Genomic DNA, 25,656 nt, shown 5'->3' with positions numbered 1-25,656 from the left:
CTTTTCTTTTTTAATATTGATACTTTGTGTTATAAATGATCTCTAAGTACTGCTTTATTGGCACTGTCTAAATCCTAATATGTTATATTTTCATTTTCATTCAGTTTAAAATGCTTTCTAATTTACATTTGTATTTCCTCTTTGAACTAAGTTTTATTACAGTGTTATTATTTAATTTCCAGTATTTGGGTATTTTGTTCAGAAGTCTTTCTGTTACTGATTATGAACTTAATTCAGTTTTGGTCTCAAAAAAATTTGTGTCACTTAAATCTTTTAAAACTTATTTAGGCTTGTTTTATGCCCCCAAACATGATCTATCTTATAAATGATTTGTGTGACCATAAGGAAGGTATGTAATATGAGTGGAGTGTTCTATTGTCAATTAGTTCAAGTTGGTTGACTGTGTTGGCCAAGTCTTTTCTACCTTTACTGATTTTCTCCAAACTTGTTCTGCCAGTTATTGAGAGATAGGTATTGAAATCTCCACCCACTAATATGTATTTGTCTGTTTTTCCTTGCAGTTCTTTATTTTTTTTTCATGCAACTGTGTCTTCATGTGTATAAATAAGCATGTATGTGATTGTGTCTTCCTGATTAATTCACAGCTTTATCACTTTGAGATGAATTTTATCCTATCAATATTCTTTATTCTGAAATCCCATCTGTCTGACTTAATATAATCATTCAGCTTTCTTTTTTCCAGTGTTAGAATATTATATCTCTTCCATCCTTTTACTTTTAACCTATGTGTGTCTATATTGAGCATACAAGTTTTGTCTTGCTTTTAAATCTAACTTAACAATTTCTGCCTTTTATTGGGCTGTTTAGACTATTCTTACTGTGATTATTGATAGGTTTAAGTCATTACCTTGCTTTGTTCTCTGTTCCTTTTTTCTTTGTTTTCTTGTTTTTGTTCCTTTGGGTTAAACAAGTATATTTTTATGATTCTATTTTATTTCCTTTGTTAGTTAATCAAATTCTCACTCTTTTATTTTTGGTTCTTTTTTAGTGTTTTGGGAGGGTTATTATGTATATTTTTAGCTTATCATAGCCCACCTTTAAAGGATATTATGCAATTTCGTGTATAGTATGACAATCTTGTAGTAGTATACTTCCTTTTCTACCCCCCTAGGCTTTAAGCATTATTTTACCTTTATACATAGACTGTAAATCTAATAATACGTTGTTCATATTTTAGTTTAAAAATCCAGTTATAGGGGCACCTGGGTGGCTCAGTTGGTTAAGCCTCCAACTCTTGATTTTGGCTCAGGTCACGATCTCATGGTTTGTGAATTTGAGTAATGTGTCTGCACTGTAAGTGCAGATCCTGCCTGGAATTCTCTCTCTCTCCCTCTCACTCTGCCCCTTTCATTTGTTTGCATGCATGTGCATGCACACACACTCTCTCAAAATTAAATAAATAAACTTAAAAAATCCAATTGTATTTTTGAAAAATTAAAATATTTACAACTCTTATATAATTACCAGTGTAGTTACTAATGCTGTTATCTTTAGTTCTTTATGTAAATCTATATTCCTATCTAGTATCATTTTCTTTCTTCCTGAACGATTCCCATCAACATTTCTTGTTGTTTAAGTTTGCTGGTGATAAATCCTTCACCTTTGGTTGACTGAAAAAGTTTATCTACCCTTCTGTTTTGAAAGATACTTTGCTGAGAACAGAATTTTAATATTCTATTTTTTTCTTTCAATATTTTAAAGATGTTTTTCCACCATTCTTATTCTATGATGAGAAATATATTGTGATAGTTATTTCCTTTTATATGAGGTGTCACATCTGTGATTGCTTTTCAGATTGGCTCCATTATGGTTTGGAACAATTTGTTTATGAAGTGCCTTGGTGGAGTTTTCTTTGTCTTGGGAGTGGGATTTATTAATCTTAGATCTGTGGGTTTTTAGTTTTCATCAAAGTTTGGAAAAAATTCAATTATTATTTTTTTCAATATTCCCCCATTGGGAGCTCCAGTTACACATATATCAGGCCAATTAAAGTAGGCCTTAAGTTCATGGATGCTCTTCACTTTTTAAATTGTTTTTCTTTGTATTCTTCATTTTAGGTAGTTTCTATTGCCATGCCTTCAAGCTCATGAATCTTTTTCATTATAACATTTGTGCTGCTACCAATCCAGTTGAGTGTAGTTTTTATATAAGATGTTATAATTTTTTAATGTAATTTTGACACCCAACATAGGGCTCGAGCTCACAACCCTGAGAAAAAATCTCACATCCTCTATAGACTGAGCCGGCTGGGCTGCTGTAATATTTATCTTTAGAAATTTATTTGGATCCTTTTTATATCCTTCCTTGTGTATTTAACTTTTTGAATATATGAAATATAGTTTTAATAACACTGCTGATGTCCATACCTACTAATTTTAACATCTATGACAGTTCTGGGTTGATTTTGGTTGATCGATTTTCCTCTTCAATATGAGTTGTATTTTTCTACACGCTTGTAATTTTTTTTTGGAGGGGGGTGCCAATCATTGTGATTTTCACCTTCTTGAGTGGAAAGTATTTTTGTATCCCTGTAGTTATTCTTGAACTTTTTTACGGGACACAGTTAAGTTATTGAGAAATAGTATGATCCTTGTAAATTTTGCTTTTAAGATTTGTTATGTGGAATCAGAGCGGTATTACACCAGCAGTTGAGTATTCCTCCCGATTGACACAAGACACTTCTATATACTGTACCTAATGTTCCATGAATCTTGAGGTTTTTCAATTTGGCTGGTGGGAGCAAGCATTTCTCCGAGTCTTGTGGGAGCACCAACCACGAAGCCTCCAATCCTTTTGCGTAGTTCTTTCCCTGGCCTCAAGAGGGTTTTCTCACACATGGGCTGCTCAGTACTCTGCTGGAAGCTGAAGAAGCATCTTTCACAGATGCCCTTCATCTCTGTCTATGCAGTTGTCTCCTCTCTGGTATTCTTTCCTGAGAACTCTGGTCTGTCTGGTTTCCCTGGAATTTCAGCTTCACCTCCTGAAATCAGGGAGTTTCCTGAGCTGCTCTGTCCTGCTTCCTCCTCCTTGTGTTGTAGCCTGGGAAATCTGAAGGCAGTAAGATGTTACATTGTAGTGTTCATCGGATCTATTTACCTTTTCTTGAGGATCACTGTTTTTGTTCCCTGATATTCAGTGATTTAAAAACTACTCTTTCATATTTTTTTGTTCTTTTGTTTTGTTTTTTCTTCTATTATGGTAAATCCAGTCCCTGGTATTCTATCTTGGTCAGGAGTTAAGGATTGAGTTTTGTTATGTATTAGTCTCTTAAAATAGTTATCTGTATTTTAAAATTAAGTATCAGAGGTATTGAGAAAGGCATATAAGTTTATAAAATAATGTCTGCTACAGATGCTTAAAATGAATAAAAAGTGTGGGGTGTAGGTCAGTTAAATATTATAGAACAAATTAAAACAATACATAATTAGCCACTAACTGGTTTGTAAACACAAGAGTTCAACATTGTAAGAATTTGCTGAAGATTATGCATTTAGAGACTCCTACATAGACAAAGTATAGTGTTGGTAAATTTTCTGAGGTTGGTATATTCATTTGGAGAAAGTCTTTCCATGTAGGTAAACACCGCCTATTAGAAGTGTGTTGTGATAAATGATTAAAGAAGAGATAATTTTAAGTAAGAGGGTAGTAAAAGATGATAATATGTTTGAAAAAGTATATAAATTCTAGTTTTTAGAAACTTTGAGTTTGTTATTTTGTATAAAGGCAGCAATCAACAATTAAAATTGTGGAACAAGTTTATAATAGGATGCTCACATTTTGAACAAGAATAATCAGGATGAAGTGACAGGGAAACAAATATTAGAGAAAATAGTAACTTATCTAAACAAAATTAATAGGTTGGTTGTATGGATGAAAAGAAACGACAGGAAAAGGATTACATATAAATTGGCAGTAGTTGGTGATTGATGATTGTATGCAGGAAAGAAAAAGAGGAAAATTTCTAAGATAACTGACATTTAGATAAAAGAGCACAATGAAACTATCAACAGAAAGTGAAACATCAGCAGAGCTTAGTGTGGAAAGCTAAAACTAAAATGAACCAAAGAAAAGTAATCATAGTTGAATAAAATAATAATAAATAGAAATACTTATTAAATGTACAATATGTGCAGGCACTATGCAAAATTCTGTACCAGGACTATCTCATTCAATCATCACAGCATTGTTATAAGCTTTATGAGTGTCTGCAATTTACAAATGAGGATATTGATCTGAGACTTATGCTCAAGGTGATAGCAAGAAGTGGCAGGGTCAGGATTTGAATCTCAATATATCCAGCTCCAGAACCTGGTTTCTTATTATCAGTAATTACCATTAAAATGGTGTAGGCATAGCTTTAAAGAAAATATTTTGTGCAGGAGTCTGGCTAACACGGTATGCCAAACGGTAAAATATAATTGATTTGTGAAATATCTAGCCTTAAATAACAATTCTGATAGCACTATGTAGCAACTACTCTCATAGTTTTGCCTACTGACATTCTGAGAAGGTATGACAACCAAAATAACTACAGGTTTCTGTATCACTTACATCAGTTTTTCTTTTGGACATAAGATTATTTTATTTTTGTTGTCGCATTATGTTTTCCCCTAAGCCCAACAAAGAAAGAATTTAAAACAGTAGTGCTAGTATTTACCAGGACTTGAACCACAATAGATTTATGCCTTGGATAATTGTGATTACTTCATTTTGTTTATTGTGTAGCTACTCGGTAAATCTAATTGACAGGAACTATTAAAGTCTCAAGACCAAGATGTCTTGTCTTTCCCCCATTGGATGCTATTCTTTCTATCAGGAAGGTAGTATTTATTCCAACTCACTTATTTTTCTGTAATAGAAGCGGTAAAAGGAACATCAATATAAACTATTCTTGGAACTCATTTTACGTTATCAATATATGTAAAGTTAGATGTACTGACAAAACTGCATACTCAGGGATACAAGCTAAGAAGCAAAGAGAAAATGGTAGGACTGAAATACTTAATACATACTGTGTGTCCAGACACCATGCTAAACAGTTCTGTTTAGATGATCTCATTTAATACTTTCAACAATTATCTCCGTCGTCTGAAATTTGCCCTGTGTCGCTCAGGTAATAAGATTTGGAGCCAGATTTCAACCTTCCCTGTCTGACTTCAGAGCTCAGGTTTTTAGCCGCAATGTCGCACTGCTCTGTCCTAAGATATACTGAGTCAATATAGCGTCTGCCATTTATTTTAATAAAGGAAATCCTGTGTGGCAAAGCCAATTCCTTAAAAGTGAAATGTCTCAAAACATAGAGCCCAAGTCTTCTTACCACACTGCCATACCTGTTCTCCAGAGACTTCTGAGTATCTTTCTGCTCCTTCACTTTTAAGTTATGTTATATGTGAGACCTGTTTATAAAGTAGTGTGTCTGATCCTTCTGTGAAGGTACCAAGTCATACCTTCAGAACCTATGACCCATTCTTTAAATAAATGCAATAGGAACACATTTTGATTCCTCCCCCCGCCCCCAGATAAATTGAACTTCTTGTCTAAGCTGAATTTTCATAGTTGTTAAGAATTATCCAGAGTCAAACCTGGTGGGTAAAATGAATTACCAAATAAGAAAGGCCATTTAGGGATAAAAAGAAAAGAAGAGAAGAAAATGAATCACGGATTTAAAACACTTAGGAAAAATTTCTCATGTGGCTCATAAAGTGTCTCTTGTGACAATGTCAAAAAAGAGTTTTCAAAAATGTTTTGAGTTTCAGCTGCATTGTAGGGTAAATGTTCAGTCTTCTCAATTTTCCACTTTTAAGCTGCCACGATTATTTGGAGTGATATATTGTGAGATATTTTTGATAGAAACATTTGATAATGTCACTTTTAGTAATAAAACATATCTTCAGTCTTAAAAGAGATTTTACTGAGCTTACTTTGAACAAAGACTAGCACATTACCACACACGAGGGATTAATAAATGTCACTCTCAGTAATAAAATTGGGTTTCATATTAATTAAACCGAGTTATAGGATACCTTGATTTACATATTTAAATATTTTCATCTCCCCATGCTTGTGGGTGTTTGTTATGGATTCAGCAACTATATTCAAGGAATAGTTACAGTCATGTAAATCCTAATGCATTTCAGTAAATATAAATTGTGTAAATTGAGAGTTAAGTGTAAAATACCACAGGATACTTATTTAGAGTTGAAATTATAATCTTTTCCACAAATTTCCATGAATGAGGATATATTTTTTTTTCCTAAGAAGCTCAACATAACAGAACATACCCTGGATTGTTAATCTAGGATATTATACTGGTGTTGATAAGCTCTGTAAGAGTAAGTGTATGATGTATTAGAACACATCGGGGGTGTAAGGAACTGAAACAAAATGTGATGTGGCTGTTTTGTGAACATTGATCTTTTTAACTTTGGGTGTATTCAAAACTCTGACTACTTCGCCACTTTAGAAAAACTTTACTTACACCAGTGAAAGAATCTTGTCTGGACGATTTAAACAAACAAACAAACAAACAAACAAATAAATACATAAAACACATGTCATGTTAGGGAATGCCATTGCCTCAGCTTTTTCATTTTATTTTCCAACCTATAAAATCCCCAAAGTTGCATCAGCTGTAATTAAAAGAGCAATCTATTTAGTCCTTACTCTAAAGTCAATCATATTCATGCTGTCACATAATTTTAAATTGTAGTACTAAATAAAATCCTTCTATACGATGACATGATTTTTCCTCCTTCTAATTCCTTTGCCTGCTATTGATCATCTTTTTATCTACTTTATAAAAGCCTCTCTTTATTCTAGTTGATATAATGGAACAAAAGGGATCCTAACGTTTAGCTTGCTTTGTGGGAGGTACAAAAGCCTTTTATTCCATATCCATTTGAGGAGTTTGACTCTATGCTAACTCAGTACAAGTTGAGAATAAGGCACTGAGTAGGTGGGAATGATTAGAGAATTGCAGTCAGAAGCAAAGTGGTGAAAGACGTTGTGTGGGAATGAAGAATACCATATGGGATTCATTTCATGTGTATATCATGGCTGCTTATTTTTCTAATATCCTTCTCCCCACATGTTTTAAGATATCTGCAAATCTTCAGAATGTCTTTATGTTCTCTGAATTTAGAGCCATAGTGGTTCCCTACTTGCTTAATCCTCTCCTAAAGTATAGCTCCTTATTATTGCTCTTCTATATAGGTCTCTCGTTCTAAAGGACATTAGAATTTCAAAAACAATATCGTATGGTCCAATAACAGTGTTTATGACAGGATTATGTAAAGTAGCATTTGAACTTATTCTTTTCCCCTTCCTTTTTTTCAAACTGTATCTTGACTTTTAAAATAATGTTGACTGATGGTGTTTACCCTGCACATGTTTTATCTCTGTTTTTTCCATTCGTGATACCTATCGTTGCTCTTTTCTGTCTCTGTTCACTGTTGTCTTCAAAAGCTTCTTTCCCGTGCCAGTTTTTAAAAATATTTTCTCTTTAATTCAAAATAAACCTTAATATCTGGAAAAGGGGAAGAAAGAAAGCAAGGAAGGGAAAAGGAAGAAAGGAAAGGTGAAAGGAAGGAAGAAAGCCAGGGCAGGAGAGAGATAAGGAGGGGATAATTTATTACATTGGAACTGGTTGTTATGCATTCTTATTACTCGTATACATATGTCTATAAATATCAGTTCCTTTACAAAAACGTGAAGGAGCAAGTTAGTCCACATTAAAAATGATACTTGAGAGATATTTTGATTATTTGGGAACATTTCAAACAGATAACCATCTCGTGTTGTTTTTATTAGTCTCTGTAATATATTCAGGAGACTAAAAATAAAGCCAACTATTTTTTTATGGTCTGAAAAAAAATAGACTTCTTACACCAGGAAGAAAAACAAAAAGTTTAGTGCAGAAAACTTTTGCCACTTGCAAATAGTTCAGATAGGCCTTTGTGCAACTCTGTGCTTTTTTGTCTAAAGTCACCAAGGGGAGTTCGAACTTGCTGTCTCTTTATGTATTTCACTAAATGAGAGCTGACGCAGAACTGCTTTTCTTCTCTGTGCCTAGTTTCAAACCGTTGAACACCTTTATTTTCTTTTACACTGACAATCTGTTGAAACTCACAACTAAGACAACTTCCAGTTCCTGTAGTAACCATAGACCCTGCTTTGCTACTCACTTGGATGTAAATGTAAAGGTGGTTGGATCTTTGGATCAAGCCGTGGCTTTTGATAAAATTTTCATCACCAGCACTTCACCAGACTTAGTCTGTTAGTGACAAACTCCCCACTTCCTGTCTAGTCCAGTGTGGGCTGTAGTTTTGAGGTCTGATTTTAGCCCCTGTTACCCTTCTACCATCTATTCTTAAGACAGACACGAGGATGTTTTCAAATTGGCCAGTTCATTTTCCCCTCTGCCCCGTACCCTCCATGGATTCCCTATTTATTTAAGATAGAAGCCAGAATTCTTATACTGGCTTTGAATTCCATACATAATTTGACTTTCGGGACTCATCTCCCCCATCAGTTCCACCACACTGGACACATTGGACTCCCTAAAGTTCCTGAACTATATCCTCATCCTAGGGCCCTTGTCCTGGCTGGTTTTAGTCCAGGAAAAGTTTTTCTAGGTATCTGCATGAGAAACGTCCTTACCTCCATGAAGTATTTGCTCACATCCATGACAAGCTGACTGCTCTATTTAAAATATTCCTCTCACACGCTTCTTAACTTTCTTAACTTCCCATATTATTTTTTTCATTTTAATTACTGTTGTATCTAACAGAAAACATAATATACATCTTCCTTATATTCCTGACTTATTGTCTGTTTCCTTTCTCTCTCTCCCCTTTCCTTCCCTGCTGTTCAGTGCACACTACAATGTCAACTCCGAGAGGGCAGGGTTATTTGTTTTGTTTCCTGATGAATCTTAAGCACCTTGAAAAGTTCATGGAACACTGTTACCACTCAATAAATATTTGATGAATTTATAACTGTAAGTGTTTCCAAAAGTGTCATTAGGTTAATGAGCATCCTACTTTGAGGTTGATCTTCTCTAGTCACATGTTTAAAACTTTTTGAAAATTTCATTTCTCGGGGTGCCTGGCTGTCTCGGTCAGTTCAGTGTCTGACTTCGGCTCAGGTCACAGTTAGTGCGTTTGAGCCCTGCATCAGGCTCTGTGCTGTGCTGACAGCTCAGAGCCTGGAGCCTGCTCTGGATTCCGTGTCTCCTTTTCTCTCTGCCCCTCATCCTCTCACACTCTGTCTCTGTCTCTCAAAAATAAACAAACATTAAAAACTTTTAAAGGAAATTTAAAAAATGAAAATTTCATTTCTGACTATTTAAAACTGCATTGCTTAACAAGTTTAATATGGAGCATCCCTCTCTTTTGCGTCAGGAATCATTTTTATTTATTTTACTTTTTGTATTTAAGTTTTTTTTAATGTTTAATTTTTTTGAGGGAGAGAAAGAACATGAGCAGGAGAGGCACAGAGTGAGAGGGAGACACAGAATCTGCAACAGGTTCCAGCCTCTGAGCTGTCAGCAGAGGGGGACAGGAGGCTCCAACTCTTGTGAGATCATGATCTGAGCTGAAGTCGGATGCTTAACCGAATGAGCCACCCACGTGCCCCAGGAATCATTTTTAGTTTAAGAACTATCCCATATCCCATATATACTTGCAATACTTCCCATTTTCTCACACCTTTTTTTTGTTTGTTTTATTATCTTTTTTTTTCTTACTGTGTTAATCATCTTCCCATTCTGAATATCTATTTCAGTCCTCTCTGTGATTTTATAATTTTCAACATAATGAGCTGTTTAGCACAGCACATGAACATCGCTATAGTTTAAAAGAAGAAGTAAAGGCTAAGAAAAGTATTACTTTGAATGACAGATTATACCACCTATTAATAGAGGATAAAGTTGACATGTTGTAATTCTAGTTTTATTCTGTGAAAATTTGTAAATAATTTTAAAGTTTGTAAGTACAGGCCATTCCTTTTGAACCCATCATATAAGGTAGAGGAAAGAATATTAGATTGATATTTAGAAAATCATAAATAAATATTTCCCAGTGTTACTACTTTCTCATTGTGTAACATGAATAGGCCACTTCACATTCCTGAAGCCTACTCTTTAATATCTGTTTACTTTTGAAATTCACTCATTCTACTATATATTTGGGATTCTTGATTGTTAGATGGGAAACTGTAATGTGTCTTTACTGACCTTAGTGTTTGCACCGTTGTCCATGCTGATCATATCAACTCTTTGGCTGCTCCCACTTTCAGATCTGTGCTTTCCTGGATTTGCCTCCTTTCTCCTCACAATGTATGTTCAATCAGATTGGTTCACTCTATTTTACAGTGCTGAGAATAAACCTTTGTGAAAACAACTTGCTTTTGTTACTCTAACAAATTAGCAGTAAAGTACCAAGTTAAATACCATGTAGAACAAAAGTAATTTTTCATGGAAAGCTGTATTTCCTAAAAGGGGAACCATGGATGCAAAAATAAGAGACTACTATGATGTGGAGTTATTACTGCTACAGTCATTTGGTACCTTGGCAGATGTAGCTGTACAATAGTCCTTGTCATTGTCCTCACCATCACCCTCACGTCACCAGTATTCTTTATGTACTTACTCTGTTTTAGGAGATATTCTAAGCATTCTACAGTTAATAGTGATTAATCTCAATAATCATAGTATGAGAGAGGTAGTGGTTTGGTCCCCATTATACAGGTGAAAACTGGAGGCACAAAGAGGTCACGTCATCTGTTTAAGGTGACAGAATTTATAAACGGCGAAGCCAAAATTCTAACTGAAGTGTTCAAACACATTTTTCTCAATTACTTTATTATTTTTATTTTATTTCATCATATCCATTGGACTCTAGGCAGAGTATTTAAGTCACCTCATGATAATTAACTCTACTGAAATTATCATGAAAGCAGAAGTTGAGGTTGTTAGATGACACCATGAATAGTTGTGGTTACCATAGACTTCATGTTAGCGCTGGCTTTCAGAAAATTTAATTTGCCTACTTCAACCATCTTAACAAAGTATTCCAGAAAGTACTTAAGTGACCATATTAAAGTTCTAAATGACAAATTATAGTGGAATTTTGGGTTAGACCTCTGGGAAACAAAGATATGAGCTGTATAATGGCAGTAAAATTAATGTTATAAAATTCAGGTCTGATAGATTATCAGACTGGCTTTTCCAGGTCGGTTCACCTAAGCTCAGTCTAGCCATTCATTCATAGCAAATTGTGAGTAATCCTCAGAAAAGCCCCGTGGGTTTGTGTCTGTTTGGTCCTGACTATGCTGTGGTTTGGCTAGGCTGAAAGCCGAGAGTAGAGATCTGTGTTGTCCATACTTGTCAGGTGATACTTGCCAACTGGGAAATTTGTCCTCTTCAATTCGATCCAGTCCTTTCTCGATGAAGCACTTTCAAGGGCCTCTTTGGTTAGGAATAAAGAAAACTTCAAATTTGAAGAATTGTCATATTAAGGTATTTGTTTGTTCCTCTCACATTTCAAAACATTAGACCTATATTTGTAACTTCAAATTTAAAGAACAGTAGTTTGACATTATATTTTGTGTTAATGTCTGTGCGCTAGTGTAAGTGACTACATTTTCGTAGGTGTCAGGAAGTTTGATGAATTTCAGTTTTCCCGATGCATAGATTTTTAAAGTGTCTTCTTTACGTTTACATTGTACCTGAGATTGTTTAAACCTAGAGACAGTAAAATCACCATCATCATCTCCATCATCATCATCATCATAATCATCATCATCTAGCATAATCATGGAAAAACAAAAAACATCCTAAAATTATCTTGAATGTTTCTAGAAGGGGAACATTCTTGACCAGTTTTGGGGTAGCCTTGGGGTTTTCAAGTGCAGAGTCTTAGCACACACACACAAAACAAAACAAACTAATGATGACCAAAGAAAACAAAACCACCAAATAAAGTATTAGAAATTTAAATATTGTGATGGACTATAGCATCTAGCAGTTATTGGAATTTAAGAGTGACTCCATAGAATGTAATCATTAAAAACATCAATTGCCTGAATCATCCAATGAAGTCTTGGTAATTCTTAAATATTATTAGCCCCAATTAAGCAACCACCAAGTATTTGTTGAGTATGCATTATATGTTTGGTCTTGAGTTAAACTGTGTGAAATGTATTAAGAAGGATAATATAGCGTTAAATCACTTTTATCCAAGATCTAACTGCACAACGGTAAAGAAAAAGACCTACACGTGAAAAGTATTAGATAACAAAACTACATATAAGTAAAGGTAAAGTACATGGTACAGTTTGTAAATACAACATTCCATATGTATATGTATATATATGTATATACATTTACATGAATATATATACACACATACACTGTATATGTGTATGTGTGTATATACATATATAGAGAGAGACTTAGTGATGGATATATACTACAAAAAAAGAAAGAGCAAAAGAAGTTTGAGAAAGGGCATCAGTGCTAACTAGGGTCATCAAACATGAGAAGTAAACAGAAGCTTAATAGAGGAAGCTTGCTATGACCTGGAGTAGAGGGAGGGACACGCAATGGAGAAAATGTGGAGCCCTGATGCAGGAAGCAACTGAGAATGTTGAAGTGAAGGTTAAACTAAAAGTCCTAACTGAAATAGTAGAAAACAGGTAGGAATAAGTGAGAAGGAAACCAATTATTTATCGACTATAGTTAAGGAGTGATGTTTGAACTTTGCCAGTAATTTGCAACTATAGATTTTGAGCTGAGAAGTGACGTTCAACTCAGCAAACATTATGAAGCACACCTTGGTCATAGTTGGCTGCAGGTGGTGAGAGTGAGGTATTGAGATTTGCAGAGTGGTGAAGAGGTTTGTGTAAAAGGAGCTGGGAATAATGATCTGAATGCAACTCAGTAATTCTGTGTCAATAATAATAGTTAATTAAGAAGTTTAATATTGTGGGGTGCCTGGATGGCTCAGTCAGTTAAGTATCTGATCCTTGATTTCAGCTCAGGTCATGATCTCATGGTTTGTGGCATCGAGCCCCACATCAGGTTCTGTGCTGAGAGTGTGGAGCCTGCTTAGGATTCTCTGTCTCCCTCTGTCTCTGCCCCTCCCCTGTGCATATGCATTCTCTCTATATATCTCAAAATAAATAAATAAACATTTTTAAACAAAGAAGGTTAATATTGAATGCATATGTAAAACAGATTAAGTGGCAAAGGCAATGGGTTAAGGAAGATATTCAATCTTTTTTTGAATACCTTTTCATATGAATGATCACCGGTCCCTAATCACTATATTTAGGAGGCAAACAGAAAAATTCTTAGAAATATTTGAGAAGTTGGAGAGTAAAAAGACAGTAAAATATTTGAGAAAATTCTTAGAAATTTTTGAGACATTAGTAAAAAAAAAAGATGTCTCAACATTGTAGACTGCAAGAAAGTAAAGAAGAAGCCCCTTGAGGTTTAACAATTGAAGGATTGGTCTTGCCTTTTATCCCAATTGTTCCCATTAAATTGGTAAAAGTTGGAGAGTTAATGGGCATAAGAAAGTAGAAACAGGAGAGGATACCCTTTCCATAATTGTTTTGGAAACAAAATTAATAGTTACTTCAGCATGGAGAAGGGGACTATGAGAGGATATTCTTTTGTTTGTTTTGGTCAGAAAAGGAGCGTCTTGAGCTCATCTATAAACCATTGGAGGAGAGGCTAATGAATATGAGCAATCATAATTGGTAATATCTAACATGGGTGACGTTGTGAGAATCACATGCAGGTGGAGGGAGTATGAGAGAGAGAAGTACTAATTGTTAGCGTTAGACTCTCAAAGTCATGAGGTTTTTTTGGTGAAGAGCGCCACACATTTCCGGCCTCCTGCCCTGCACATGTACACACACACACACACACACACATGCACACACACAGAGCCCCACGTCTGTCTGGGCCTTTAATAACCTATTGCTCGTATTCAGAGCACTAATCCTGTAGCTTAGTCTTTACTGTTAATGTTATTTTAATTCATTTATTTGATAGCCTTCAAATAAGAACACTTTCAGTTTTAGTGCCAAGCCTGGGTTTCCCGTGTCAACAGGAATTTAAGTCAAACTTCTAAATGTTTTTAGTAAGTAACTGAATACAGACTTACAGGCCTTGAGAGATATTTGGGTCCATCCTTCCTGTCTTCTTTCTACACAGTAAAATACCTCCATACACACAAATATTCTGTTTCATATCACTCTCAAATCCCGTGGTTTTTGTCACTATAAGTTCCACATCTTGTGTATTAAATAAAGCTCAGCAAAACTGGACTCATTACTTCAGAATGAAGATTCTTATAGCAAGTCACATCTCTGGTGGAAAACCCACAGGGTGATCTTCACAAGCCTTAAATTCTCTGTTCTAAGTAGAAAGTGGCACAATTTCTAAAATGTCCACGGACTGTCTCACAGTAGAGTTTTTAATGAGCTGATATCTGTACAACCCGTTGAGCAGTTCAAACCAGGGTTCTTTATATATATAGCAGATCTATAAAAGTAAAGGACAAGTAAGTAGAAAAGCATATTAGATCATGAGGGCACTAATTTTAAGAGATAGGAAAAATATAGAATATAATAACTTTAAAGAAAAAGTAAAAATTGAAGAGACTCTCACAATTATCTCTATAAATGCACAGAATAATGTCAGACTGCTTTGGGAAAATTATGAAATGCTTTCATAAAAAAGTCTTAGTGTTCAATAGTGTTTCTAAGCTGTATAATTTTATTGATAAATAATTTAACTTAAAAGCACTTTGGGGAGATGTAGTTTAGCTTAAATTATTTTAGTTCCTCCATTTCTTGATATAAACTATCTTTTTTTTTTTTTGCATTTTTTTCATATTCTGGATCTTACTGCAATATCCAAAAACTTTACTTATTCACCTCTCCAAAAGGCAGGAACACATTCTGCTAAGTAAAACACCTATTAATTAATAATGAACTCCTGGAAATCAGTAAATAAAATAAATCTCCCAGCAATGCATCACTGTTAAGACTTGTTAGCTGTTTGAATATAAGACCTAGATAATCTAGTTGGACTGCTGATGTGTTAGTAAATATATTAAGTATCAACATAGTAAAAAAGCAAATTTTAGTGTTTTGGAGCTATCTTAGCCTGTAATTGTTTTGTTTGTTTTGTTTTATAAGCATAGAGATTAGCAGCACAGTCTTTAAGACAAAACGCCTGGATTCTTATCCATTTCCTGCCTAGTTATTTCACTTATCTATACTTGGTTTTATCCCCTTTATCATGGAGCTCATAATGATACTGATATAAAGGATTATAGTGAAAATTAAATAAAATCTCAGGAAGATACCTGACAAATAGTAAGTATTCTATGAATGATCATTCCTGTTATTTAATAGTTTCTCTCTTTTTTTTTCTTTTAATGAGAAAATACATAATGATCCTCCCGATGTAGAAAAAAAAGGAAAGAAAGAAAAAGAAAAAGAAAATGTATTTCAGATTCTGGATTGCAAAGAGAAAAAAATATAAAATGAAAGAATTTAACTTCAACACATTTTCCTTTGTTCCCCTAACTATTAACCTTGACAAAGGAGTGCTGACATTTTGGAGAAATGGACTTTATGGTGAATATTACCTTTTCTTTGTTCTTACTTTTGACATTTTACTGTGTCAACCAACAATCTAAGTGAAACCATGCAAACATTGGTGTCCAAAATGGAACAAAAGGTGATGTTGGGATTTGAGTAACAGAGACAGATTTTAAAATTCTGCATTTTGTTTCCATGTGTATCATTCACTTAGGCTGGAAAGAAACAAATCATAATCATAATTGAGTCAAGGCATTTTCAGAATTTTCAGATGTGCTCAAGTTCAATGTTCTCTTTAGTGCTAGCCAAAAGACCCGATGGATTTAGGAGAATCATGGTCCAAGCCATTAAGTGTCTCTTAAAATTCATGTTTATTGTTCTGATTTAGTGAATATGGATTGTCTTTCTTCACCAAATGCCAACTCTGGAATTGTTTATTATCTACTTTATTAATACTTCCAAAAGGTTCTTTGACCTCAGAGTATTCTTCCTTGGCACAGGCACTTGTATTTTCAACACTTCATCGCTGGCAGTGCAACTTAGAACATTTTCCATGTACTGTCTGAAAATATTCTGGGACTTGTTGTCAGATGTGGAATTGGCAAGAATAGTGAAGGGTGGCTTTGGGGATGGTACAACTTAGGCATAATTTTGTGGAAAAAAAGGGACAGAGAGACACGAAAAATGAAAAGAAAATCCTTAAAGTAAATTAAAGGACAATTAAAGTTATAGAAGTGGAGGTGTGAAATCTGTGTGGCTTTTCACAGTCTTGGCACCTCACTTCCTGTGGTCAGCCAATTCCTCCACAAAGGTTTTTTTGGTTTACTTGTTTCAGGCCTTTGGTCACATATATTTCTGACCTGTGGTAACAACAAAATCAACATGCAATGTGGTGTCAGCATCTTATGTGGCGTCCTCCGCTGCCCTCCCAAGTCATAGAGATGAAGGCTGTGTGCGTGCTGAAAGGCCAGGGCTGTGTGGAGGACACTGTCCATTTCGTGCAGAAAAAAAATGGGCCTGTTGTCCATTTCGTGCAGAAAAAAAATTGACCAAAGGCGAGTATAGATTCCACGTCCATCAACCTGCAGGTAACACACAAGGCTACACCAGTGCAGGTCCTCACTTTGATCCTCTGTTTAAAAAAACATGGTGAACCAAAGGATCAGGAGAGAAGTGTTAGGGACCTGGGTAATGTGATTTCTGGCAAAGATGGCGGGGCCAGTGTGTCTGTGGAAGTTTCTCTGATTGCACTGTCAGGAGACCATTCCGTCACTGGCCACACCGTGGAGGTCCGTGAAAAACCAGATGGCTTTGGCAAAGGTGGAAGTGAAGAAAGTACACAAACAGGAAACGCTGGCCATCGTTTAGCTTGCAGTGCAGTTGGGATCTCCAAGTAAATATTCCCTGTATTCCCTAGAACATCGTCTGAGTCCTAGTAACTCATATGTTATCTTGCTAGTTGTAGAAATTTAACTTGAAAAACATTAAACACTGTAACCCTAAAAGTGTAAGTTTTGTGACTTTTTAATTGCTTTAGGTACCTGTAATGAAAACTGATTTATGATCACTTAGAAGATATGTATGATTTTATAAAACTCAGACTCAGTTAAAAATATCTCTTTCAGTGACCTCTGTACTTTACCAGACTTAATAATCATAAATGGGCGTTAAAAGTAATTGTCTGAATTTCTTTACTTCTCAGTCAAGCCCGCAATAAACAAATACACCATATGGCTCTGTATTTTGAACCTATTAAAGTATCTAAATTGAGACTGTAAGAAAAAATCACCATGTAAACTCTTTGCTGAAGGACTGACAATAAGGCTTATAATAATGCTCTTCGTGTCTATTTATTAATAAGTCTCACAAATCCTAAGAAAACTTCTAAGAAATTGGAGATGGTGTATTTTAGAGACAACCTAAAATGTGAAAGTTCATTCACAGTTACACAATAACTTGTTTTTAATTTTTTTTAACGTTTTATTTATTTTTGAGAGAAAGAGACAGCGCGAGCAGGGGAGGGGCAGAGAGAGACAGAGGGTTAGAGAGAGAGGGAGACACAGAATCCGAAGCAGGCTTCAGTCTCTGAGCTGTCAATGCAGAGCCCTAGGCAGAGCTCGAACTCATGAACTGTGAGATCACGATCTGAGCTGAAGCTGGACGCTTAACTGACTGAGCCACCCAGGTGCCCCCACAATAACTTGTTTTTATAGAGTCCTTAGGGTTTTCTGTATAAACAATCATGTAGTCTGTGAATAAAAACAGTTTTAAGTATTCATTTCTAAATTTACGTTTCTCCTTTAAATGTTACCAATATGTGTTTTATGTTTCTCTGTTATATTTTTAGATCCAGGTACATTTATAAGTGTATTTTCTTCCCACCGTGTTGATGTTGTTTTATGTCTCTCCTTATTTCTAATAACATTGATTTCCTTTAAGTTTGTTTTGTCTGATGTTCATATAGCTACTCCAATTCTCTCATGCTATTATTGGCATGCTGTATCTTCTTCTGTCTTTTCACTTCCAACTTATTTTTGATTTTGAATTTAAAGTGTATGTTTTATAGATAGTATGTACTCGAATCTTGCTTCTCTGACCCAATTTCACTGACTCTGCCATATGTGTGGAGTGTTTCATTCTTTCATGTTTAATGTAAAAGTTAATATGTTTGGCTCTAGGTGTGCCGTTTGCTACTTCTTTTCTGTTTCTCTGAGTGCTTTTTCTTTCCCCTTCTGTTTCTCCTTTAATCTTTTCTTGTTCTGTTATACCATGATTTTGATACAACAGTTCATTTACGCATCATTTTGATTCCTCTCTTCACTTTTAAATCACACTTCTTTGTGTTACTTTTTTTGGTGGTTTTTAATGATTTCTACATCTCTAACTTATCAAAATCTACTTCAAGTTGATAGTAAATTGCCTCTGGTAAAATATAGGAAATTTTTATGAGCATAGCTTTCCCCTCCCCCCGCTGTTGTCGTCATATGTATTATATACGTCTTATAATCAAATATAAGACGAATGTTTAACCACTGATGTGACTTCTAAATAACTTAAGAAAAGAGACAGTATATTAGTGATTAGTACCAGAAGGGAAAAAAAGTAAAAGTTACGATACTTGCACTCTGTTACCTTTATTATTCCAGCTTCTAAATACCACATGTTTTTGTTCAGAGTTGCCATCAGTAAGATAAAATAACATGTCTTATCATGGGAAGTATATAATTTTTGTAAAGCAAACTATTCTTGTAAGAATTCCACAATTTTTGTGATTCTATGGTGCAAACTTAGAATTGAAACAATTATAATATTAATTTGATATTGTACACACAGAGAGAGACAAACACAAACTCTAAGCATTAGCATTTTATATTGCTTTACATTTTACTTAGCCCTTCAACATGCCTTTCTCCATTTGGTTATGTTTGAGGGATCTACTGTTACAGAATTATTACACATGAGTTAAATATGTCCTGAGAGGTCAATTTTTTTTGCCACAGATTATGTAGTCAAATTTCAAATTTGGTCAAATTATGTCACTAATTTCACCATGAGATTATCAGCACAGGGTCAAATCAATTTTTTGATCCTCCGTAAAAAGCTTCTTTTCTAATTTTTAAAGTTGTTTCTAACCTACATTTTTGTGTTGTTTTGTTTTGTTTTGTTTTGTGACACTGAAAGCATAGGACTAAATTTTTCTATAAACTAACGGGCCATGAGCATTACCTGGGGATGAATAAGATACTTTGTTCAAACAATGGGAGAACTTTAATATAGCATGGATCAATGTGATGCAATGCAAAGCAGTTTATAATGTGCTTATCAAAGATCCAAAGCACACTGACTATAGAGTGAAAGCTCGTGGAAATAAATTATGAAAGGATACAAATAAAGACACACATTTTCATGACTGTGCCTCATTTCCAGAGCCCGGTGATAGTCTTGCTGTTCTCAGCATGCTACTCAACGATGACCTCATCGGTAATGTAAGATGCATTCAGCTATCTGGCACCTAGATGGCAGCCTGCAAACTATAAACACAGTGCCTTCAAATGGACCATAAAGCCTGACTAAAATCTACAAATTAGTAATAGAAATACCTGTTACATCATCACATCATTTGGGTCCATCTAGCAAATTACTCCCTGATGTTTATATTTGAACAAAAAATGTGTGTGTGTGTGTGTGTGTGTGTGTGTGTGTGTGTGAAACATGTGAACGTGTGTACAAAACTTATTTTATTTTATGTTTGTTAAAATGTACCATCTTATCATAGGCATGTATGCCTACAGGAAAATGGACTTGAGAAGGACAGTGTTGGGGAGCATGCTTTGATTATGTCACTCATACTATGTAATGAGACATTTGGAACAAGAACCATAGTTGAGAACCCAGTGAACAAGAACAATTCAGTGCACCTCCAGGAATTAATAAAAGCTTTTTTGTCTTGTGGATAATAGTCACTCACACAAATGTGTTAACCATTGATCTGTTTTGGCAGTGACAATAAATCTTGTTTTAGGAGATGCTTCCCTAAGGTTGGATGAATATTGCTATCTTTCGATTCAGGATGCTTAAAACCTGGGAAGAGAATTTTCTAAACAAACAAACAAACAAACAAACAAAACAGGAGACAGTGTTATCTTCTTAACCATGTAAGCTTTAGCAGTTCAGGCAGAGGTCCTTCTCTTCAGGCCTTGCACTGGCTTTGCCTCACAGATAGCTTCACGGAAAGAAGCGAGTGAGACTCAAACTAAGATGGCCGGTGCTAGCACATTTAATTATGGTGGATGAAGCATGGTCTCAGATAAAGATTTATTCTCATTTTAGAACTTCATATTCTAGTTGACATTATTCCTTAAGAATACAAATCTGGGATACAGGTTCCCTGAATTATCTGTAAACATTATCATAAGAAAAACGTGCCCACTGAGGTGTTTGTCAGTCAAGAGACAGCTTGAGTTGGGTATCTGTCAACCCAGATATAGAAGCAGGGAAAATGGATGAGTCATCTTTTTGCACCCACTGGAAATACCTTTCTGATTCTTAATATAAATATAAAAAGTATTCCTTGAAGGGATGCACACTGAAAGAGAAGTCCTCTTATAACCTACTCCTTACTGGAGAGCATTGTGAGGAAGAAAGTGTTTGTCAGTATTAACTCTTTCAAACCCTATAGCTTGGCACAAAAATAAACACAGGAGGAGAAAATCATCCTGAATTATGGATGTTTTGTCCTATTTTCATGGCACCAGGTGGGAGTGTTAACACTTAATCAGTCTCTCTGGCATTATTTCCCGTCCATAATGCCAACTTTATCACCGTGAAAGATGCTTTGATCCTCTTCTGTTGTGTCAAGAACAACAGGCCACAGCATCAATGACATTCTAATCAGTGGGGCATCATTTCACATTACTTGTGATCAGATATGATATTTCACTAATGCATTTTGACAACATGTGGCCACAATACATGGGTCTCTCTTTCTCTCGGTATAGACATATGTGTGTAGATACATACACAGATATATATATATATGATATACATGATATATGTATATATCATGTATATCATATATATATATATATATAAAATCTTAAAATAGAGATTAATCGCAAAGCACTTTTTTTCTCACCGTTTTAGATTTTGCAGGCAGAAATAGTCTCTTTAAAAATATGCTACAGCTTTCACCTTAAGAGTGCCCAATGTGCTCTTACAGAAAATGAACCACATCCATAGATTTGGGGCACACTTTATAGTTACATTTGTTAAAACAATGCCCTGACTGAAATGCTAAGAATTGAAAAATGCTAACATTGTCTATAAGTACCGGTTGTGAAGTATAACTGTAAAATAATAATAAAAGCTCCTTTCTAGGAGCTCCTGCTCTATGTTAACACTTCACGAATGGTCTTTCCAGTGTTCACAACTCTCTGAGGCAGACAATCTGTATTCAGTATGCACCTGTGGAGGGATAACTTCGAAGCGATCACTCAGAAGGCAGCCAAGCCCTGATTCTCCCAGAAATTCTCCACCATCTGCATGCACTTTCTACTGCTATTCAAGGCCACCCTCTCTCCCTTTTTAAAATCAACTTATCCAAATATGACATTATTCCTAAATGAGGAAAATTATAAAACTAAAAATCGGGGGCAGTAATTATAAGAAAATTTTGCAATGTGATACAAAACGATGGGAACAGAAAGATTGAAATAATTTAAAACATCACCACAATTAGATTTTTTTCTTTGGAGTTGCCTTTTTTTTCTTTGTTTACTGTTTAATAATCAGTTAGGAAAGCTAGGAGGTATAGCATACAGTGTTTTCAACTAGCAGAGAAGAAAAGAAAGAACTGATAAATATTAATGCGTTGTAGATCCACGACAGATTTGGAGCACAGGAAAATTTCACATCTAGGTATATTTGAATCAGGCTCTGTTTTGCCGAAGAGCAGGGCGTTACTGACAAATGAGGGTGGGAAAGGATGTGTGTAAAGAGATAGTTGAAGAAAAATAACAAAATTTTCTTAAAAAGTAACAACTTGCCTACTAGTTCCAAAAAAACCAGTCCTAACTATATATCATGATAAAATATATCTTGATATACATTGACCTGTAAGGTCAGAACTATGAGATATTCTGGATAGAAAACAATTTTTGCATTAGAATATCAAGAGAATGTTAAGGCTTCCACATTTCCCCTACAAAAATGACACAGCTTTTATTTCTAATATGAATGTATTCTATCTACTCAATATGTAAGACAGACTAGACATTTTCCTTAGATTATTTTTACAGTTAAAAAAAGAACATTTTGTATCAGACCAAAAATAATTCAAACAGATGAGGTAATGCATTCTTTTGCATCACTTCTACATAAGCAATACTCTTTGAGGTTTCTAAGTGGCTTAAAAGGCGATTTTATAGGTTGAAATATTGTCCTTCCTAGTTTTATGGCCAGAGCAAAACAGTACTTGTCTGGAATGCATATAATATTGCACACGGGGTTAATTAGGTTAGGGATGAATTAATTTGTAACAATTTCCGTTATTTGACAGGCATCAATAATATAGTATATTACTTGCATTCCAGACATCAGCATACTGCCATGACCCAGTCAGATTCAATTTGGGAAAATCTTGGATCATATGAATATTTTATTATTGATTTTTTGTAACATCATATTTTACAATCAGGCTTGGTTATAGAACACCATAATAACTTGAGGAGATATTTTAGAAAGCTATACTGTTGATGAATGGAAACCATGTTTTCTGGAGTGAAATGGAAACTTACTCTTCTCTCCTTGAAATGAGATGTTAAGGTATAATATTGTACATTATTAACATCTATTAAAAATATTTCTTTTCTAAGCAATTTCCCCATCCTTTGATTGGATGTTTTTGTTATGGGGGAGGGCTGGGATATGATGACAGTTTGTATAACTTGGTTATCTTGGCTTCTTTTCAAACCCCTTCTGTTTCAGACTATTTCAGTTGAGTAATTTGACTTTTACTGAAAATCCCTCCATGCATCCAGGCCCTCATTCCTTTGCACAAAATGATCAGATAAAATCTCTGACTTTGCACATACATGATGAAATGGCAGGCTAGCTTGATAAAGAAAGGATATGTTGTTCGTTCCTATGGTTAATTGCATTGTATCTCCAAACAAGTGCTTACATGCATCAAAAACCTAATTGTAGAACTTTTAGTTATGGAGATGCCAAGCTGTATGTACTTACAATGTGTGAAGATGCAAAAATGACACAACTAGAGAATGACAGAGTTATGAAGCACAAGTTAATTTAAACAGTTTTGTGGAATCAGAATTACGCGCGCGCACACACACACACACACACACACACCCCTCCACAAGGAAATAACAAATGTCACTGTTCCTCAGGTTAAAGGTCTGATAGCTCAATCCACTCTTCCTCAGTTCTCACACTTTTCATATTTCATTCAGAATATTTTATTCTTGCCCATGCTTTTGTTGAAATTATTGACCCTAATACTCATGTATCCCATTCATCGCTCCCTATGTTTCCTTCCCAGTATCATTTACTCTTTCCAGGTTCCAAAAAGTAGGCAGTTTTCCAAGCAAGCAAAGGGAAAATGAGAGAGAGAGAGAGAGAGAGAGAGAGAAGCCAAGGAACAGACTCAACAATAGAGAACAAACTGATGGTTACCAGAGGGGAGGTGTAGGGGGTGGGGGTGGGGGGATAGGGGAAATTGGTTATGGGGATTGAGGAGTGTTGTCATGATGAACACCAGGTGATGTATGGAAATGTTGAATCCCTGTAATTTAGACCTGAAACTTATGTATTACACTACGTGTTAACTCTACTGGAATTAAAATAAAATAAAATATAAAATAATAAAATAAAATAAAATAAAATAAAATAAAATAAAATAAAATAAAATAAAAACAAGCAAAAAACAAAATGTTGGCAGTTTTATAAATTTCTATTCCTAAGTGTAATTTCTCTCTTTCTTCAATTATTTTTTTCCCTGTAGACTCTAAGAGCTTTGGTTAGAGAGACTGAGAGTGGAAGTGGGGGCAGGAGAGGGATCAGGAGGGGAGCCCATACTGTGACATGATATGTGTGCTGGCCACCCAAAATGCACACACACACATATGCATACACATATGTGTGTCTGTATTAGAGTTAATTTGTCTCATACGTATTAACTACCAACTTTGTATCAAGCAGTGTTAGGATATCTAATACACAAAGCTGTATGGGACATAATTCCTCTTCTCAATGAATTTCCAATGTAATAGGGCTGAGAGCCCCACAGAGAGATAATGAGAACATAACATACTGAGATTGAAGCATACTCAGGTGTTAAAATTGCCAGCAGAAAAAAACCACATAGTTAGTAAACCAGTCAGGATCATGAAAAAACTGAAACTGGAAGAGGCTAAGCACAGTGGTGCCGCCCATCAGAACTCTGGCCAGAGGAGGGGCCTTGCCCCCAGACTTGTCCTGTCAGGAGACAGGCTGATCCTTTGTGAAAATGGGGGCCTCAGATTGCACAAAATGATGCCATGAAATGTTGAAATAGCTTCTCTCTCTTTTAATGCTAAACAACCATGTGAATTCCCTATAAAGATAAGCAGGTTGTCAGTAGAGGCTCATGGGGTAACAGATTGCTCTTAATATGCTGCCTATAAATATCTGTAGAAACAAATTTGAAATCGCATCTTAGGTTTGGATGCTTGGGTGGCTCAGTCAGTTTAGTGTCCGAGTCTTGATACCAGCTCAGGTCATGATCTCAGGGTTTCTGTCAGTGCAGAGCCTGCTTGGGATTCTGTCTCTCTGTTCCTCCTCTGCTTGTGCGCTCTCTCTCTCTCTCTCTCTCTCACTCTCAAAATAAAATATGAAAAATAAAATACTCTTAGGTTTATTTCTAAAATAATGGTGTACATGATATGCATATAAAATATTTATAAATAAGATTTTTCTGTTAATATAAAAAATGTATGTACTTAAGCAATGACTATGTTCCAAATATTCAGAATTCTAATCACTAGAAATTTCTAACATTGAAAATTTTGCATAATTCTAAGAAGGGTAACGTATTGTTTTATTTGCATTGTTATACTACATGTCTTATTAGTAGTACTGTACCTAGAAGAATGACAGGCATACGTGCACGTACCTAGAATTCAAATAGAAAATAATGGGGGAAACCAGATGCAAGTGCCAACTCCCTGCTGTTATCCTCCCACGACGCCCTAGCCTTTCACTTCATCTGGTGCAGCAGCATTTCTGTGGCCTCCAGCTGTGGTCAGAATAGTGTTCATCTCATGCTATTCCCTAGTGTCCCAAAGGTGTTTAATTTTCAAGTTATCGTTGACACAGAGGAATAGAAATTCAGCAAATGAAAGAGTAACTTGAGATAAGAAACTAAAGGTGACTACAGGGATATTATCTTTGCTTTAGGGGAAACATATTTTCCGATGTAATCATGGAACCATCTTGTGTCATCTTCTAATCCTGGGAGAC

At 35.2% G+C, this 25,656-nt stretch overlaps 1 protein-coding gene and 1 pseudogene across 1 annotated transcript in view; both read left to right on the top strand.

Moving 5' to 3' along the window:
- The window catches only part of EPHA3 (EPH receptor A3), a 352,910-nt gene that overhangs the window by 178,741 nt on the left and 148,513 nt on the right, over nt 1–25,656 (top strand). The window lies entirely within an intron of this gene.
- LOC124526508 (superoxide dismutase [Cu-Zn]-like) lies at nt 16,530–17,039 on the top strand (annotated as a pseudogene).

Source organism: Lynx rufus, unplaced genomic scaffold, assembly GCF_022079265.1.
Source record: "Lynx rufus isolate CCGP_SWC_20201006 ecotype Redwood Valley unplaced genomic scaffold, mLynRuf1.p SCAF_5, whole genome shotgun sequence".
In the NCBI taxonomy this organism is placed as follows: domain Eukaryota; kingdom Metazoa; phylum Chordata; class Mammalia; order Carnivora; family Felidae; genus Lynx; species Lynx rufus.
The sequence above is the reverse complement of the archived record's forward strand: the minus strand, read 5'-3'. Positions and strand labels throughout refer to the sequence as shown.